The following is a 19,667-nucleotide window of genomic DNA, read 5'->3' on the forward strand; positions in this document are numbered from 1 at the left end:
TACACAAATCAGCTCAGCCTCATAAAACTGTAAAACTAGTGGGAAGTGTGAACCCAGTGTAAATAAAAACTAAAAATATTACACCTCATACTGTATATCAGGCTTCTGGCAGTACAAAAGCTATAGCCGGCAATGCACAAAGACTCTGACTGAGCTTTATCTATTCAGAGAGCCAATCAGAACATCAGAATAGATACAGGCCTCTGGGTAGCTGCACATACAGATATAGGGGTCTAGTTACTAAGCAGTGTTAGGAGACAGAGTGAAAAGTGATAAGGTGCCAGCCAATCAGCTCCTAACTGCCATCTCACAGGCTGTGTTTGAAAAATTACAGTTGGGAGCTGATTGGCTGGCACCTTCTCACTTCCTTATCACTTTTCACCAGCAGCGGCATCCAGGAAAACAGGATCCCAACAGATTATTGTAAGTATTATAACCCTTACCCTAACCCACTCATCCCACAGCCTAACCTTAACCCTCCCTTCCTGCAGCTTAACCCTGACCATTCCCCTAACCCTAATATTTACCTCCACAATCTGTTGATATTCTGACAGTTGGGATCCTGACTACATCCCCAAACAAAGACAGGCCACTTACAGTTAATTATACTACAGGCAGTGCTTAGCAACCATCAGGACCATCGGCCACTGCAGCTGGCGTAAAATGGTGTCCCAGTCGCAGGGCGGGTGCAAGGTTTCCGGGCGCCCTAGGCAACATTTCATCAACCGCCCCTGCTCCCTCCAATTCATAATATGCCATGCATCAGTCTCCCCAGTTAAATAACATGCCACACAGCAGTGTCCCAAATTCATAATATACCACATAGAATATTACACACAGCAAAGCGCCAAAATCCTAATTTACCTCATAACACTGCTACAAATTCTTAATATTTCACACAGCTGTGCCACAAATTCATTATATGCCACTCAGCCATGAATTATGCCATTCATTTTTTTTGTGGACTCAGCGGAGCCCTCCAGTGGCTGGCGCCCTTAGTTGGCTGCCTAATGGTAGCACCCGCCCAGGCCCAGTCGTTTAGCAACGACAGGGACCTGCCAGACCTGTGAGCCACTGTGGCAGCTCCTAAAAGTCTGCTTTGTTACTTTAATGTTTATGGCGGAAGTTGCTTCACTACCATTCCTTCATTTTTCAGGAAGTGCCTCTGCAGCCATTGTTCAGCTTGACTGCAGCTGATACACTTCTGCATCTATAGAGTCCTGTGATGACTTACATACAGACCACAGTAAGCAAGTATGGTTTAGTTACAACCAGGCAGCAGGATTGGTTTTGTGACAACCAGGCAACCAGATTGGTTTTGTGACAGCCAGGCAGCAGGATTGGTTTTGTGACAGCCAGGCAACAGGATCAGGTTTAAAATGTAGTGTGTGCACCTAGGCACAAACACAGTAGCTCTCTATTTATGGTACATGGGTGAGAGGGGTTTGAGTATTTGAATAACTTGTATTTATTTTAGCAATACAAGTTATACTATGAAACAATATATAATATATACTTTCAGTGACTCAACTGAGTCCAGTGGGAATTGTAAAGCAACAGGTATTACACAAAAAAAAATCACAACAAAAAGGTCTAATTTATGCCGTGGCGAGAGAACAACCATATCGGTGGTAATGTTGATAGTATAAATAGCATACTGTTTGTAGTATGCATATGGACCACACGAAAAATATCCTTATGTTGCTTGAAAGAAAAAAAAACAGGTAGAGCTGTTATGCCGGTACTACAGTACCTATCATATTCCCCTTGTGGATGGTAAGTACTACAGTACCTATTATATTCCCCTTGTGGATGGTAAGTAGTACAGTACCTATTATATTCCCCTTGTGGATGGTAAGTACTACAGTACCTATTATATTCCCCTGGTGGATGGTAAGAGCCTTAGGGGTCTACTTATCAAGCAGTGAAAAGCATGGAGAAGTGAACCAGTGGAGAAGTTGCCCATAGCAACCAATCAGCTTTGAAGTAGCATTTATCAAATACAGTGTATAAAATAATAGGTAGGAGCTGATTGGTTGCTATGGGCAAATTCTCCACTGGTTTACTTCGCCACACTTTCCACTGCTTGATAAATAGGCCCCTTAGAGGTATATTTATTTACAAAAGTGCGGGTTTATAGAAACCAACCAGATTCTACTTATCATTTAACTGGCACCTTCTAGAAGATAATTCCTTGATCCGATTGGTTGCTATGGGCAACATCTCCACTTCTATTGGGTAAACAAACCCCTTAGTATTGTTGCAAAAATGCATTTGTGGCCGGTACCTTTCCTGTCCAAATTTGGAGATGGTGTTATGAGGAGAAGGCAAGGGCTCCTATTTGGATTGCAGCCTGGATGTCCTATGTCCGGATGGGGGGTTTGTGTTGTGAAATATAGCTGGCGGCTTTCCGTTGCTGCCATGGGCAACAGCTGTGCTGGATGAATAGAAGTGCGCTGCTTTATGTGGCTTCTCTGGGTTTGTCCCACTATCCGACTGTGGGTCTGATTCAGCAAGGATCGCAATTGCAAAGCTGCACGCAGGCTATAGATATATGATACAGGCAGGCAAGTTTGCAATTGTGATCCTTGCAATAATGCAATGCAGCAGGAGATGCAGCCCCCTGCTGCCTTTGCGATCCCAGCACTGCAACGGAGGCCGCAGCCTGGGATCAACATCGCAACCATCGGTGGCCTCAGCTTACTCAGGCTAGCCGTCTTGCGACCCCAGGACACTGCGTTGATCAATGCAGATCCTGGGCTAGCCTCTCCTGGAAAACCCCGCCCGTACCACCCCTTAAATACCTCTGCCTGGCGATCAGGCAGAGGCGTTAAAGGGTTTGCGTGCGACTATGCAGCACCCATTCTGCACACTCGCAGAATGGGTCCTGCGCACGCGCAGATTCCTGATGATCGGGGATCTGCGATGAGCAATGAACTTACGTTCACTGCTGATTCAGGCCCTCATTCAGAGCCGTACACTCTGAGCAGAGCGCACGCTCTGAATGAGGGCCGGTCTCCATGAAAATGGAGCGTCCTCCTGGACGCTCGTATAGCTGTGGGTCACCACCCACAGGCTATACGAGCGTGCATTTTGATGGCCGCGATGGTCGTGACCATCGCGACCATCGAAACTGCGAGCCGGAGCCTGCGGTTGAGGTTTTCAACCGCAAGCTCCGGAGTGATTTCGGCTCTATCAGAGCCAAAATCACTCCCACTGAAATCACTAGTGATGTCAGTGGGCCGGCTTTTGACGGGAGGCGTTCCCGTGGGAACGCCCCCGTCAGGGAGGCACGCCCCCGGCACGCCTACCAAAGGGGGCGTGCTGTCAATCAACATTGACAGCACGCCCCCTTTGATCGGACACAACGAGCGAAGGACTTTCCTTCGCTCGTCGCGTCTGGCGCATGCGCACGACGGAGCTCCCTCCGTCGTGCGCATGCTCAGTCCAGAACATCGACCCACTTGCGAGCGGACAGCCGCTCGCGAGTGGGTCTGAATCAGGCCCTCAGTCCCTGTGTTTGTTCTTCTACTGGGCTTAGGGTCCCACCGGTTGAGCTCCTGTTGGTGGGACTGTAACTTCCTGGCTCTGTGTTGCACTCGTGGTGGGTGGGTGGTCTCTTCCAACAAGTTTAGTTCAGCCAGTCAGGGATGTGTAGCAGTTCTCCTTTCCTATCTCATATAGTGTGCTCTCATCTTTAATTGGTAAACAGGGTGTTTGTACATATAAGTTATATTAAAAATTAAATAAACTTGAGTGTTTCTTTAAACAGGAATTCTTAAAGGATACATTTGTTACAGATTTATTGTGGACTAAATATACATTATTGCAATGTAAAACACCTGTTATTCTGAATGGGAGAATGTAACTATAGTGATATAAGTAGATAGAACTATAGCGGGGGCGTGGATATATTAGTATTAATTTGAGAGTGGTGTGTAATACAAATATAAAGATCAGAGAAAATTAGGTTATTAGATTATGAGTATTTTTTTAAGTGTGATCTCTGCCAGGCTACATTTGTTGCAGGTTGATAGAGGCTTAACCTTACATTGTTGCAATGTGCTGTGGAGTGATTTATGGTGGTTGTACACATTGGGCCCAATTCAGAGGTGTACGCAAACCCGATGGTTTTCGAGGCATGGTTGGCCAGCATTTCCGGAAACGGGGCTGTGTCTTCCACCGTAGATTTTCTAAACCTAGCTGAGCAGGTGCGTTGCCTAATCTGAGAGAATTCAGCTTACTCAGATGGGCGATTACTGTAGCCGATGGTCTCGATGGTGATCTGAGGTATTATGACAGTATATAAAAAAATATATATGTAAATAAAAAAAATTGGATTGGAACACAAATTGTACGGGTGTAAACTAAGAATAATATATGGTAAAGTTATTATAATAAATAGAGAGCTGCTGATTTTGCGCCTAAGTGCACCAACTTCATTTCATATCAGATTTATAGCAAATTTGACGATTCAGAAAGGTCATCAGCACCCTAAGGCAGCATACGTCCTCTTGTACAAAAGTAGGGAGCGCACACATATTTGTTCAATAGCAGGATCGGGTTTATTGACAGCCAGGTAGGAGGATTTGATAAATGACCACTACGCTGCAATATCAAATTAATGACAGCCAGGCAGCAGGATCAAGTTTGGTGACTGTCAGGTAGAGGTTTAGTAACAATCAGGCCATGGAACATGGTATAGTGACAACCAGGCAGCAGGAACAGGATTCGCTGAGCCATAACTAGACTTTTTGGTGCCCTGTGCCAGAGAGAGCATTGGTGCCCCCCCATTATTTTAAATGGGGATATAAGACCTGAAATAGGGCCATGGCCTCATGGGGAAGGGCCAGGGAAGAGATAGGAGAGGCCAGGAGATGCTGGGGATAAACAAAGAGGAAGCTACAAGTGAGAATGATAATAAACAGGAAACTTGACAGGCCCAAACAGCGCCCCCTGCCCTGCGGTGCCCTGTGCCATGGCACTGCACTGGTCGCATTACCCTAGTTACGGTCCTGAGGATTAGTGACAGCCAGGCAATGGAATCATGTTTAGTGAAAGCCAGGCAGTGTGACCAGGCATAGTGACAGCCAGGCAGCAGGATATATGTTTAGTAACAGACAGGTACCAGATCCAGGGCTTCCATCAGAAATTGTGGGGCCCAGTACAAACTAAACAAGCAGGGACCCCCAACTACTTACGTTATGGAGCAAATTGCTCATTGTCAATTGCTCCCATACATTACCGGATTTTCATTCCAACCAACCAACTAGTTGGATTGTTGGAGGAAAGTTGGTCTGGTGTATGGCCAGCCTAACACTCTGCCTGCAGGGGAGGACAGACCAGGCAGAACAGGAGGGGACGGGGACTTAGGGAGGGGGTGGGGACTCAGGGAGGGATGGGCAGAGGGAACTTAGGACCTGATTCAGACCCTCTCGCTAGGCTGCATTCGCACATAGTCTGCCGATGTTTGCAATGAGCGCATGCATATAAGTCGCAGTGCACATGCACAAACTAGTCCATGCAATCGGGAAGCGTTCACTCGCTGTGCATAGCCACCTCGCTAGAATAAGTGACAGGACGAGCTGTTTATGGGTGGTGACAGGGGATGTTTGAAGAAAACGGGGGTGTGATGGTGCGAACGCAGGCATGTCTGAGCGTGCATAATTAAGACGGACCGTCATAATACACGTCATATGGCTGAATTAAACACTAAAGCACTCGCAGTGCTTGCGGGAGGGTATGGTCAGCCACAAGTGCTGCGTATGGGTCCGATGTTACTCGATGTTACCGATTGTTGCATAGACTTCCTGGAGATGACGTGGGAAAGTGGGCGTCTTAAGACAGGCTGGTAGACGTCTAAATACACACCGTGATCGCACGCCAAGACATAGTGGGGCGTGCTAATGCCTTGCCGTGCGATCGCGGGATTTGCATACCTTGGCTGTGTGCGAACGCATCTAGCGAGCGGGTGTGAATCAGGCCCTTAATTCATCAACTGCAGAGAGAAGAAGGCTGGACAGGTACGGCAGCCGCAGCGCAGTCTGAGACAGACTGTAAGTGGAGCAGTCATAACACTGAAGCCTCCTCTGCTTTGCTCTTCTATGAGAAGGGGGGGGGACCACAGCTGCCTATAGTCAGTAGTTACAGTGACTGACACTGACAGGGGGGCCCGCAGCGCAACGCTGATCCTAATACCAAACTACTTTGGGACACCTGCTTGTGACTGAAAATCTTCTGCACTCTGCGAGACCCCCCCTCTGAGTCCGGACCGGGTACATTAGTACCGGCTGTACCCCCCTGATGGCGGACCTGACCAGGTACAATGACAGCTGTTAGCAGGAGTGGGATTGGGTTTAGCATGGATGAACTGTGATAATGTATCGGCAGCACTAATAAAGCAGTGCCCCTATAAATATTGCTGGCCATATACTGTGAGATGAAGCTCACCATCAGACACAGCAATTATCTGACATTGCCATACACTGTCAGATAACTGGGCTTTGTATCCGATGGTGAGTTTATCCAGTGTCAGATCTGAGCAGCAATCATCGTATCTTTCACCATACATAAGGGGTCTATGTACTAAGCCTTGCAGAGAGATAAAAGTGGACAGAGATAAAGCATCAACCAATAAGCTACTAACTGTCATTTTCAAACACAGCCTGTAAAGTGACAGTTAGGAGCTGATTGGTTGGTACTTTATCTCTCTCCAAAGCTTAGTACATAGACCCCAAATATCGGCCCGATCACCTGATAACTGTTTGAGATGGTCGATAGTTGCACAGCCTTAACATGTACCGTTCTTTCACCATAGGAAATATGGAGCTTATATATCAATCTTTGGGGGATTTCTGCCGTATTTATTACAGGAAAAGAGCGCATGGTCAGTGGTAAACACACGAACAGTGAGTGCAATCATTGCCTGAGTGCAATAGCCTCACATGTTTCCTTAGTAAGTTAACAAATTGAAATATTGAAAATATTTCCATACCACACTATGCTCATCTGCCTAATTCTACATACATGAATCACAGTTAGCAGCTGACTTTGGATCCATGAGAGCTTCTGCCCATTCTATTAATAACGTTCTGTTCCGCAGTTGCTCTGTAACACACAGGCTGTCAGTGCTGATTGTTAAGCAGTGCTTTGGCTGTAAATCTCCATGCTGGCCTTTCCAAGTACCGTTGTTTTTTTTTCATAGCAGTGGCAACAACTTGGCCGTGTGGTTACCATAGCACAGAAAATTAATTAGTACTTCTGTAGCTGCTGATTCTTTTATTCTCCTATTATTAGGGTCCATTCAAAGTAAGATTCTTGTACATGCTTTACATGTTCTGCAGTCACGACCACATGCTTACCATACGTATGCTAAGCCCTAACTTCCTGATTATTCACAACACAAGAGACACTTAAAGGGCAAGTAGACCCCCAAATTAGCATTTATGTACAAGAATTAGGAGTAGGGGTTTCCAGGTGACTTTAATTCTGGGTCTGACTCAGAGATGTATGCTATTTGGATGTTTATGTAGTTGAGCGATTATCGGCAATCTGGACATACGTCTGAGTCGCACGGTGCATGTGTCAAGGTTACATTACAGTAGTTGCTCGCAGCGACTATTTACTTGCAGTGTGATTGACAGGAAGGGAGCGTTTGTGAGAGTCGTGGCAAAGAACGCAAATACGTTGCGACTGTTTTTGGGGCGGGTCTCAGCCTGCGCCCGCAATCCCATACGCAGTGAAAGTGGCTCTGGCGTCTAAGTACACGTGTCCATTCTGCGCGACTATAGGGCTGCTCAGAAGTCCGATTATCAAAGGACCTGGGACCGATGCTGTGTCTTTATATGTAGCACTTGGATTTGTGTAGCCGCAGATATCCTGGCGGCTGCGACATTTGCATCTTTTTGCACAGCAGCTGCACACACAGATGCGGCAGCTGCGACATTAGCGTACATTTCTGAATCAGGCAGCCTGTTGGTATATTCGTGCATTTTTGCAAGAGTCTTTCCATTTATTTTTGATAATTAGTGTAAAGCCTACAGTGGCGAGAGGTTCTGATAGGTCTCCGCTGCACACAAACACCCTTAGGGCCACAATTATGTGGCTCTGGCAGCATCATACATATAAGATTAATCTGGATCACTGGTATGAGTGTCAGGGGGAGATACCATCAGGACCTCTCCAGAAATGCTGTTCGTGCCAACAACACATATAGAATTTTCAGCATTAACTTTTTTTTTTTTTGGCTGGCATCTTATGTCTTAGTGCCCCACACTTTCACCATGAGCATGTTGTCATCACTCAGGGCCTGACTCAGCAAGCAACGCACAGGAGAGAACGCACACACTTGGACCGATGGTTTTGTACTGCGCATGCATCGCACAGAGTGTGCGCGAACCAGCCAGTGCGGTCGGGTAAGCGTACGCAGACTACATGCAGACCCCTTCCAAAATTGACTGACAGGAAGTGCCATTTGTGGGTGGTGACGGGGAGTGGTCGGGCGAACGCAGGCGTGCCTGTGCATTGGGACACCATTTTAGGGGCGTCCATAATTAAGCCAGTGCGGTGACGCACGCAGTGATGAGACTCTGTGCACACAGGTAGTTGCCAAGATCCTGTGCGAGGTCTGGTCAACCACTATTATGCAAATGTGGTCGATGGTTCTCGATGTTACCGATGTTTGCGCTATCTTGCGTACTCATCAGGCTCTGAGTAAAGGGAGATGGGCGGATTAATATAGGGCTGGGCGTCTGCATCTTGTGCTGCTGTCATCGTGCGTATTCATTGATTAGCATATTCTCGCAGTGGCCGGGTGCGTGGGTCTGCTAGAGTGTGTTCCTTGCTGAATCAGGCCCTCAGTTCATTGTAAGTGAAATGAGATAGTGAATATAAGGCCAGCAAATGAATCGAGATCTATGGTCAGTCCAGGTCTAATTATAGGGGCACAAGTGAGAGTGAGGCTCCACTGTAATTACCCGCCATTATACATTTACGTGAGGTTAAAGATGTAGGGTTGGGGAGATGAATCAAGCAATGTAAAGAGTGTAGAAGTTGACCATAGCAACCAATTAGCTTCTACCTATCACTTTATAGAATGTAAAATGTATAAAATTGGTTGTTACGGGCAACTTCACTTGCTCACTCGTTACAGTGCTTGATACATTAGCACCTTTGTACTGCAGAAAATTGTGGCTTGTTGAGAGCCCATAGAGCATAAATGAATGAGTTACTTCAGGAGGGGAGCACTGGTGTTGGGGCAGTTAAATAGGTACAGACTGCAGCCACACCGCAACGGGAGGGTGGGGCACAGGCTTGGTCACACCCTCTTATATCGTCACTATCGACAATGCTGCTCATTAATACAGTGCATAGACATCTATAAATATTAATGTCTAAGCTTTTATTTATCCTTAAACTCTTTTCATTTTACACGCCAATAAGAAATTATATGTTATCAGATTAATGCCGATCGGACAAGCAATAAGCCTTAAGCACAACGCAGAACACAATGACCAAATAAAAAAAATATATATATATACAGTACTCCTTTACGATTATCCATCTAGGGGGTAAATTTGAGAAAGTGAGAGTTTTTCGAAGTGGAGATGTTGCCCTTAGCAACCAATCAGATTCTACTATACATTTAACCAGCACCTTCTGGTTGCTATGGGCAACATCTCCTAGGTGTAGCTGCATTACTTTCCTGTATGTCATCAGAGGATAACACAGAGTGTAACACATACTGACAGACCCACCCGAATAAAACACATACCCTAACACTTGCAGCTTATGGGAATGTCTATATAATGATGCCACATCTATATAACTCAGTCAGCTGGCACACTGCAGTATTGGGAGTTTTGTGATTCTTTGCTCTCCACCCTTTAGTGCTTCAGCTAATGGAAACATGATTCACTATATTCTGTATACTATGCTTTGCCAACATTCGCCTTTACTTGGAGCCCTTTGCTGAACTAACCAGGCACTTTTAAAAATGCGTATTTCACAGTTTCGGTTAGGCATGGAATTCTCTCAGAAACAGGTATAAAGGGGTTGGGTACAGGATGCCAGCACAGAGGAACCCGGCGGTCAGAATCCCGAAACCGGCATCCCGACTAGGTCACAATCCTGACAGAAGAAGGTACAGTAAGTATACTACCCTAGTCCTAACCCTCGCTCCCCACAGCCTAAACCTAACCCTCCCGCCCCCACAGCCTAACCCTCCCGCCCCCACAGCCTAACGCTCCCGCCCCCACAGCCTAACCCTAACCCTCCCCCTATTGCCTAACCCTAACCCTCCCCCTAGTGCGTAACACTAACTCTCCCCCTAGTGCCTAACCCTCCCCGTAGTGTCTAACCTTAACTGTCCCCCTAGCCCCAATACTTACCATCAGGATGACGGCGGTCATGATGCTGAATTATTGCAAATTATTCATATATAATGCACGGTCTACTGTAGACAAAACACAATCGCTCATACAATATGAAGCTATCACTACTCAATATTAAAACAATATAGACTGAGCAGAACTGGCAATTATGCCTCTATTATTTTCCTCATAACAAAGTTATAGCCACGTTGAAATGGACCAATAAATAGGAAAACATTGGAAATTGCTTTATTTCTCCTTTATTATGAACCGCAAAAGATCGCAATTTCTATTAGTGGGTATGGTATGATTTGTCAACAGGTGACAGAAGCGGCGTTCCAGTAAGTATTTCTCCCCTAATTCTCCTCCTAGTGCCTGACCCCAACACTGCCTCCCCGCGGCCTATACCTAACCTCATACAAAGAGAGATATGACAGCGCTCAAAGACAAGAAATATATTTAATATTATATAAGCATAGAAAATGTAACAACTCACTATAGGGTAATATAAATTTACAATAAACCCCCAAAAATAATAAAATACAAAAAGATCACCACATATATACCGGCCGATATAACTAATTATACTAATTTAGCTGTAGCAGGAAAAAGTATGAGGCAAGTCGTTTTGCTAGAAAGCAGAGGAGAGATGGTATAGTTATGCAGAGACGGTCGTTAGCAAGCTCTTATTATTACGACTTGCTTCATACTTTTTCCTACTACAGCTAAAAATCTTTACTGCATCTGACGCCTGATGGCTCATGAAGTTTGGGACTAATTGATAAATTACAAGCAAATGGAAACAACAAAATAACATAAAAGACCACTCCATTGTATGCTTTTATGAGCATTAATGCTTGATTTTTAGATATATTCAAACTCATCTATAATTAGTTATACCAGCCAGCATATAAGTGGTGATCTTATTGTATTTTATTTTTTTGGTTTATTGTAATTTTATATTACCCTATAGTGAGTTGTTACAATTTATATGGGTATATAATATTAAATATATTTCTTGTCTTTTAGCGCTGACATATCTGTTTTTGTATGTTTTGTTATTAGTATAGGTTTCAGCACACACCTATTTGTTATAGCAGCTTTAGGTGATTCTAAATTATTATTAAGGTATAATTGTATTGTGATATAAATAGAGAGCCGAGTCCCCCCTTTTGTTCTTTCTAATCCTAACCTCCCCCGAAGCCTAACCCTAACCCTCCATCAACATTTCACATGGCGACAACTTCTGATGTTGACATTGTGAGCATGCCAACATTCTGAGGATGTAAACATGGTGCATGTCGGCAGTATGAACCATGTCGACATTCTAATGCTCACATTGTGGTGTCGACCTTCTGTCCGGATACTGTACTACTACTTGTGCAAGTGTACCTTATTTTTCCCTTATTGCATTTTGACTAACTGAAGGCTGTGTTCCCTGATAGCCAATTAGGTTATAGTGGGAGTGTCTTGTGGTAGCTTATATAAAGCTGAGGTTCAGGGCCAAAGCCGGTTTCAGGGCCAAAGCATCTTTGATCCATGAGTCTTCCCCACACTCCCTTCCCAATTTTTCTTCTAGGTGGCTATTTTGCGGTGGGAAAAGAACGTAAGATCATCAGCTCATGGTGCAATCTTTTCGTTTTGGGTACACTCTCCTTCATTGACTGTTGGTGGGATAAGGGGGGTTACTACTACTGGGGGCACATTAACGGGCAGTGTCATCACCCTCACGGATGGGCAATTAAGTTTGAAGGTTGAGTTGGATACCTTTCTGTTGTGTCTGTGTTTTCAGTAGAATGGCACCCTTGGCCAGTGGCGGAACTAGCGGTGGTGAAGCTGGTGCCTTGCACCGGGGCCCGCTGTGGTGCAGGGGCCCATAGCCACCTGCATCCAACAGCGCCACTGCACCTGCCGCCAGAGTCCCCCAGGCCCCACAGTATTTAAGTGTAGTGCGGACCATAGTGAGAGCAGTCCGCACTACACAGTAACAAACACACCGCCGCCAGCGGCGGCAGTGTGTTTAAGATATGGCAGCCAATGAGAGTCAGACAGACTCTCATTGGCTGCTGTGTCCACAAAGGGAGCCGGGCTGGAGCTCACTCATGATCTCTGCCTTCCGGCTCCCGCAGTGGGTGATGGGAGACATGTCATGACGTCTCTCCCATCGTGCAGAGTGGGAGGACAGAGGAGATGATGGTGGCGGGCGCAGGAGTGGGGATTCAGGTGTGGTTTTGGTTTTTTTGTGTGTTTGTCTTATATATGTAGGGGGGGGCACTACTGGGGGCAGTGCATAGGGGTGCCACTACTGGGAGCACTGTTTATGGGGGACTGCATAGGGGGGACTACTACTGGGGGCAATGCATAGTGGGGACTACTACTTGGGACATTGCATAGGGGGGACTACTACTGGGGGGACAACTACTGGGGGCACTGCATAGGGGGGACTACTACTGGGGGCAATGCATACGGGGGACTACTACTGGGGGTGCTGCATAGGATGGACCACTTCTGGGAGCACTGCATAGGGGGGACCACTACTGAGGGCACAGCATAGGGGGGCTCAAAGCATATTCTTGCACCTGGGCCCACCACTCTCTAGTTCCGCCACTGCCCTTGGTGGTATCCACCTGCAATGCATGATGCTGTTTGGTTGTGGTGAATTGTTGGGTTACACTGATCATGACTGTCCACCATACAGATGTTTCTTTAAGGTTATAAATAGCTAACATTTTTCATATTAAACTGCTGCACTATCCAAATGGAGCACAGGCAAAAGGGAATTGTGCAGGAAAGTGATACATGCACAGGATTTGCTGACACAGGACCTGATTCAGAGATATATGCTATTCTGATGTTCCAGCAATTGAGCGATTATTGGTGTTCTGAATACGCATCAGTGTCACACTGTGCATGTGGCGCGAGGTCTTCCTACGGCGGTCGCAGATAGGATTTATTTGCAATGTGAGTGACAGACAGGGACCGTCTGGGGGAGGTAACGGGGGAACGCTGACTCATACACAGACGCGCCGTGACCATTTTCGGGGTATGTCAGCCTGCATCTATGATCCCTTAGCCAGTAATAATAGCTCTGGTGTCTCAGTTTCCGCTATCATTCTGCGTGATTGTAGGGTTACACAGAAGGCCGAATACAATACGAATCCCAGCAGCTGCGACATTTGCATATTTTTGCACAGGCGCTGCGTACAAATTTGCAACAGCGGTGGCATTAGCATCCATCTCTGAATCAGGCATGCAACATTACAGTAATGAGGGGTATATTTATCATTAATGGCAGTGGGGTGACGAAAAGTAGCATTCCTTATGGCCGCCTATTATGGCAGTAAGGATTTGTTTTCTGGGGCTATTTATAAAAAAACAAACAAACCCCTAGCTGAGACAGTGGCTCTGATAGGAGTCTATACCGGTGAAGAGGTCTTCCGTAAAATGGTAGCGCTATCACGATGCTGAAGGCACTGACAGCGCTTATAATGTGGAGTAAAATCGCAATTACCGACCAGAGAGGAACATGGAGGCTGCTGGGGGCGATTAGCTGTCAGAGCCAAGCTTCAAGGTTTTTAGAAGTGGAGTTGTTGCCCATACCAACCAATCAGATTCTAGCTATTATCTTCTAGAAGGTGCCAGTTGGATAAATAAGTAGAATCTGATTGGTTGCTATGGGCTATGGGTTTTTTAGAGCTTGGTAAAATAGTCCAGATTGCAGTTCCCACTGATGTTAGTTGAGGAGACTGGAACATACTTGCAACCTTTCAGAAAGCCCAATGAAGCAAATCATTTAATTTAGACATTTCTAATATAACTAATTTACACCTTGTTGCAAAGTTTTTGTTTTTTTTAGGCTACATTAATAACTGTTTTAATTGATTTATTTTTTTCTACAGGATGACATGAATACATGTTTTCCTAGTACTTCTACTAGTTACAGGTGTAACCTTGGCCTAATATTAAGAAGCTGAAAAAGTAAAAGTGGTGCTAGGAGGGTTGGGAACATTCAGCTTCTGTCAGTGACCAGTAACCAGTAATGGGAGCATTAAGCATTATTTTTATTTATTATTAGCATTACTTATATAGTGCCATCATATGTTGCTCTTTACAATTGGGAACAAAAAATTAATAAAACAAGACTGGGTAATAACAGACAGACATAGAGATCAGAGGGCCCTGCTCACAAACTTATCATCTATAGGGATTCAATTATCCATTAACAAAACTAAAAACTGCACAAATAAGTGGTAACCCATCTAGGGCTGTTACTAGTGATGTGCAAGTGGCGCCATCACACAGGGCGCAGGGCCTTGGGGGCAGCACCGTTGTAGCCCCACCAGGGCCGGCTCCAGGGGTCAGAGCACCCTGTGCTGGCCCCCTTCAGAGCGCCCTATCTTCGCGCGGCCAAAAATGGGGGCATGGCCTAATTACCATAGGCCATGCCCGCTGCATGGCGTTATTAGGAGGTGTGTCTGCCTCCAAATAATGTCAGGCTGGGGGGAGCCTCACTAGCTGGGCTTCCCCCAGCCCTCTCCCATCACTGAATGGATGCCGCGCGCATGCCCGCATCATCCATTCAGAGTCTCCGGGGTCCGGCACCGCCGCGGCGGTGGGGGTCCCCAACCTCCCGATTTAACCACCCGCGGGCCACTTTGGCCCACGGGTGGAACAGCGGGACAGTAATGTCCCATTGAAATCGGGATGTTGGGGAGGGGTGCGCCTTCTACCGGTGGCGCCCTTGTGCGAGCGCTCAGGTCGAACACCCCTAGAGCTGGCCCTGAGCCCCACCGCACCGCCATGTGTCTTGCAGGGTACATGGAATGGCATCTAGCAGGTTTAGCGCTACTGCAGAGCCGCCCGGAGCCTCCAGGGAAGCTGTGGAGCTGCAAATGCTCCGGGTAGTGATCTACTACCCAGGGCCAGCAGTCCTGCTGCGGGCCAGCACAGGGCGCACTACCGCTGTGGTACAGTGCTGCTTACATTAGTCTATTGCATGGTGGAGTAATAAAATCTAATATTTTATTTAATATCGAGTGCTGACTTTGCAGCTAGTCTAATTTTCCTCACCAAGGGCCTGATGCAGAGCAGGGTGCAATTGTGTCCCCAAAGTCACTAAATGTGGGGCACAACTATGTCGTGCACTGCACAAACGAAGCTGCATCTATTACGAGCTTAAAGATGGTCTGCATGGTAGCATGCCTACTTCCCAACATTTTCGCATGCCAAACCTAGACAATATAACCTCGGCCCCCGTATTGTCCGAGCTCTGCCCCCATCCACCCAAACACCCCAAAATGGCCGTTTTTGGTTGAAACCCATCCCTTTCACAACCCGCAAAATGGGACTGTTTGACAGAAGTCTGGAAAGTTGGGAGGTAATATGGCTGCATAGGCATAGTATAAATGTACATTCACTTACACCCACATATTAGCCATTTGTTTTCACTTTGACACAATTGTACAAACATGCTGTTACAGTCAGTTCTGCAGACACTCCCGGGCCCGTGTGCTGGGGGAGGGGTGTGACCACAGACCACAAGAGTAGGTGAGGCTACACTCCATACTGTGTTAGTTGTTATAATTGTATATGTTGGTCAGGGATATGGGGGGGGGGCATGGCATAGTGGGTGCATGGCCATGGCATAGTGGGGGCATGGATAGGTGCCTGGAATCACTAGCTGCTCTCACCCCCTTCCCCTTTCTGTATCCCTGCTTGGCCTACATTACATTGCTCCGGAGACCCAAGACTGCCCCTTCCCCTAAGTTACTTACCTTGTTCTGGGTACCTCCTCCTACGTGGCAGTATCTTCCCAGGGACATCTTCTGGAAGATGGCACTACATAGTGAAAACACTGTGCCAGCATATTTGCTCTCTAGTGCACTTGTGCCATCTTCCCAAATATCACTGGGAATATGGTGCCGTCGAGGAGGAGAGATAAAGTAGTAAGATGCAGATGCGATTTGGAGCAGTCACACAGATCATCCAACTCCCCCACCTCCCCCTCAAGCCCCCTGCAGTACTCGCGCCCGACGTTGCTCTCTGCAGCCCCGATTGCTGGCTTTATCTCTTGTCTTGTTTCGTTACTATGTTTCATCCCAATTTGAATGCTTTGCAAAATATAATATCACCAGGGGAAGCTAGAGGAGTGGGGGGTGGTTTACGAGGTACCGGGCCTCTCCAGGAGCCTGACAATTTTGTCCTATTATTTAATCAGAAATTTTAAGGAAAAAACATGGCATGCATGCAATAATGGTAATTCAGACACGGAACCCATGATTATATGAGGAGAATGTTTATGTTGTTTCTCCATTTCAAAAATACTGTACCTAATGCTTTCTATTAAAACCCATGCCAGACTGTGCAAGCATTTGATATTTCAGTCAGTGGCATTTGACATCGGACAAAATGAAACTGCAACATGAACACTGAGAATCTCATAAGCCCCATTTCATTCAATTAAGTTCTAAATACTTCACACATAATATGTATGTAAACATAGAATAATAACCGTAGTAAGCACCTCAGCATAAAAACAGAAGTAATTGACAGGGGTATTTTTACCTCCATGCATTATACAATAAATTGCCTGTGAGAGTTAGTACATTCCTATACAAAGGACACTCAGAGGACTTCGAGGCTTGTTCAGACAGACCATGAGCCGTATTCAATTTGAGCCGCGCCGCGATACTTTTTCGCGTCCCGGACTTTTCGCCTGTTTTGTAGGCGGAAAAGTATTGTGCGCGTGCCCACTTTACCCTGTATTCAATTCAAAGTACGCGAAAACAGTATCCGGTGAAAGTTGAACAGGCGGAAAGTACTGTCAGATATGGGGAAATAAGCCTGACACCCCCCAAAAGATGCTCTGACATGGGGGTTAGCTATGGTACCCTCCGATTTGGCTTGCTGAAGGTATTTGGTGTTTTTAATCGGCCTTAATAGCTGCTAAATAGCGTTGTTCTATACGTGTTGCAGAATAGTATTCAGGAGGTTTTTTTCTTGAAAATAACTTATCCCAGCAAATTTGGGGTACTTGAAAATGGGGGCCAGCATATTTAAAAGTTGCTAAAGTGAAGTTGATAAAATTGTGAAAAATCAACCTGCCTCAAGCACCTGCAATCAAAAAAAACACTTGGGGCATACTTGGGGACCCCCCCAGAGTCAATTTTGCTAGTTTTAACCTTGTACCCCAACATTTTTTTTTCGCCCCCTTTTTCAAAGTCATTTTTTAGGGTGTCCTTAAGTGTTTTTTTTTTTATTTTTTTACACAGTTTACCTTTGGGGGACTGTCTGAAGGCTGCAGGGGGGTTCCCGCAACCTTGCACCCCAAAACCCCAATTCTGCACTTTTTTCCGCCTGCTATTCATAGGCGAATCTTTTTCAGAAAGTCTTTCAAATTGAATACGGGGTAAAAGCAAAACAGGCGAAAATGACATCTTCGGCGAAAAGTATCGCGGATCCGGACTTTTCGCCTCAAATTGAATACGGGTCCATGTCAGAGCTAGGGCCCATATAGAAGAGGCTACTGTGGGATAACTTTTCCGGAGGAACAGGATGGCTTTTCAGATGGAACAAACAGTGGAACAATCTATTGTATATACTTTACCAACTATTCTATTTACGGGCACCATTTACACTGAACCACAGTAACCAATCAGACACTTGCTGTCATTTGTGCAACTTGTACTAGACACATAAAAGATAACTGCTGGTTGGTTGTTACAGTTTAGAGCAAATTTTGCTCTTATATCCAAATTGACCAAGCCCAAAAGTATACTAAAACTGAACACAAATTCAGTGTGATCCTGACACTTGGCACATGCAGGGTTGTCTTAACAGCATTGTGGGCCCTGGGCAAAGCAATGCACTGGGGCCCCTACCCACCCATTCACGGGAGAAAAATTGAAATGGTCAATAAAATTAAGCCCTCCTGCATGCCCATCAGACCTCCCACACATGCAGAGAGACTCTGTCTGACTGGCCTGAAGCCGGCAGGTGAAGTGAAACTTGGACTGAGGTGAGTACTCGTCACGGGGGGGGGGGGATGGGGTGGGGGAGGTTAGATAGGAATACAGTGCACCGTCAGCTGTCTTGTAAAAATATCACAAATTTACCAACTGGCTGCGGCTGCAGGGGGGCAGGTTGGTTGGCCCTTCAAGCTTCGGGCCCTTGGGCAACTGCCCAACAAGCCCAATGGAAGAGATGGCACTGGGCACATGAGCCACCAAAATCACTGTTTCATTTGAATGAGAATCTGTCATTTAGCATTCATGTTCAGTAAGCTGATCGCTCATGACGTTTTAGTGCTTGTTAATTTGCCAAGAAGACTTTATCCAGGCCAATAGTAATAATTTCATTAGAGGATATCTCACTAGTTCTGGAGACATAGGGCCCCATTTAACAACGGACCTAAATAGCAGCAGCATATTTTATTTAGTATCGCAGTGACACAAAGGAATATGCCACTGGTATTCATCATTACTTAACGCACCGGCGAGGTTCAGCGACTTGCTCCTCATCACCGGGGTCCTCTGCTCAGCTGCTGGCAGCCTATCGGTGCCAGCGACGTGCTACACTGTCATGCAACGGTCAGTCTACGCATCTGCTTTCCTGTTTTACCCAGTGGGGACTTGGCAGTGCCTGTGAGGCGTTGCTGAAGCCGGGAAAGGCTGCTGCTGAGTCCGAATTGCCAGCAATGGGGACCTCATGCAGTGACAAAAAGCGATCATCCTAGATAACCACTGTTTGTTAAATACAGAAAGGATAACATAACCCCTTAAGCCAGTTCTAAAGGGATTATGCATCGTTGTTAATTGGGGCCCATAGTAAAAACAGTAGCATAGGCACATGGTTTACTGTAGGTTATGTGACTTGACAGTGTAAAAAGTAAATGCAGAACTTACTGTATACAATTCATGCACAATTTAGTCCATATGTGACTGGACAGTATTATAAATAAATATTAAAGTCTCATTTACCATGCAAAAACCACTTAAAACCAGTAGCAAAAACAAAATCAACGTACTAAGGGCCTGATTCAGATGGTCGCGATAATCGCGACCATCGCCAGATTGCACGCACACGCTGTGGGTGGTCACCCACTGCTCTGCGAGCAGCCTGGAGGCCGGTCAAAAAAAGGCTGCCCTGATTCAGAGTGAGCGCACGCAAATAGCGTGCGCCTCTGAATCAGGCCCTAACTGTTTAAAACAAATATACAGTCAGGTCCATAAATATTGGGACATTGACCGAATTTTCATATTTTGTCCTCTATTCACCACCACAATGGCTTTGAAATGA

The sequence above is a fragment of the Taudactylus pleione genome, unplaced genomic scaffold (genome assembly GCF_031769625.1).
Source record: "Taudactylus pleione unplaced genomic scaffold, aTauple2 ptg000225l, whole genome shotgun sequence".
NCBI lineage: Eukaryota > Metazoa > Chordata > Amphibia > Anura > Myobatrachidae > Taudactylus > Taudactylus pleione.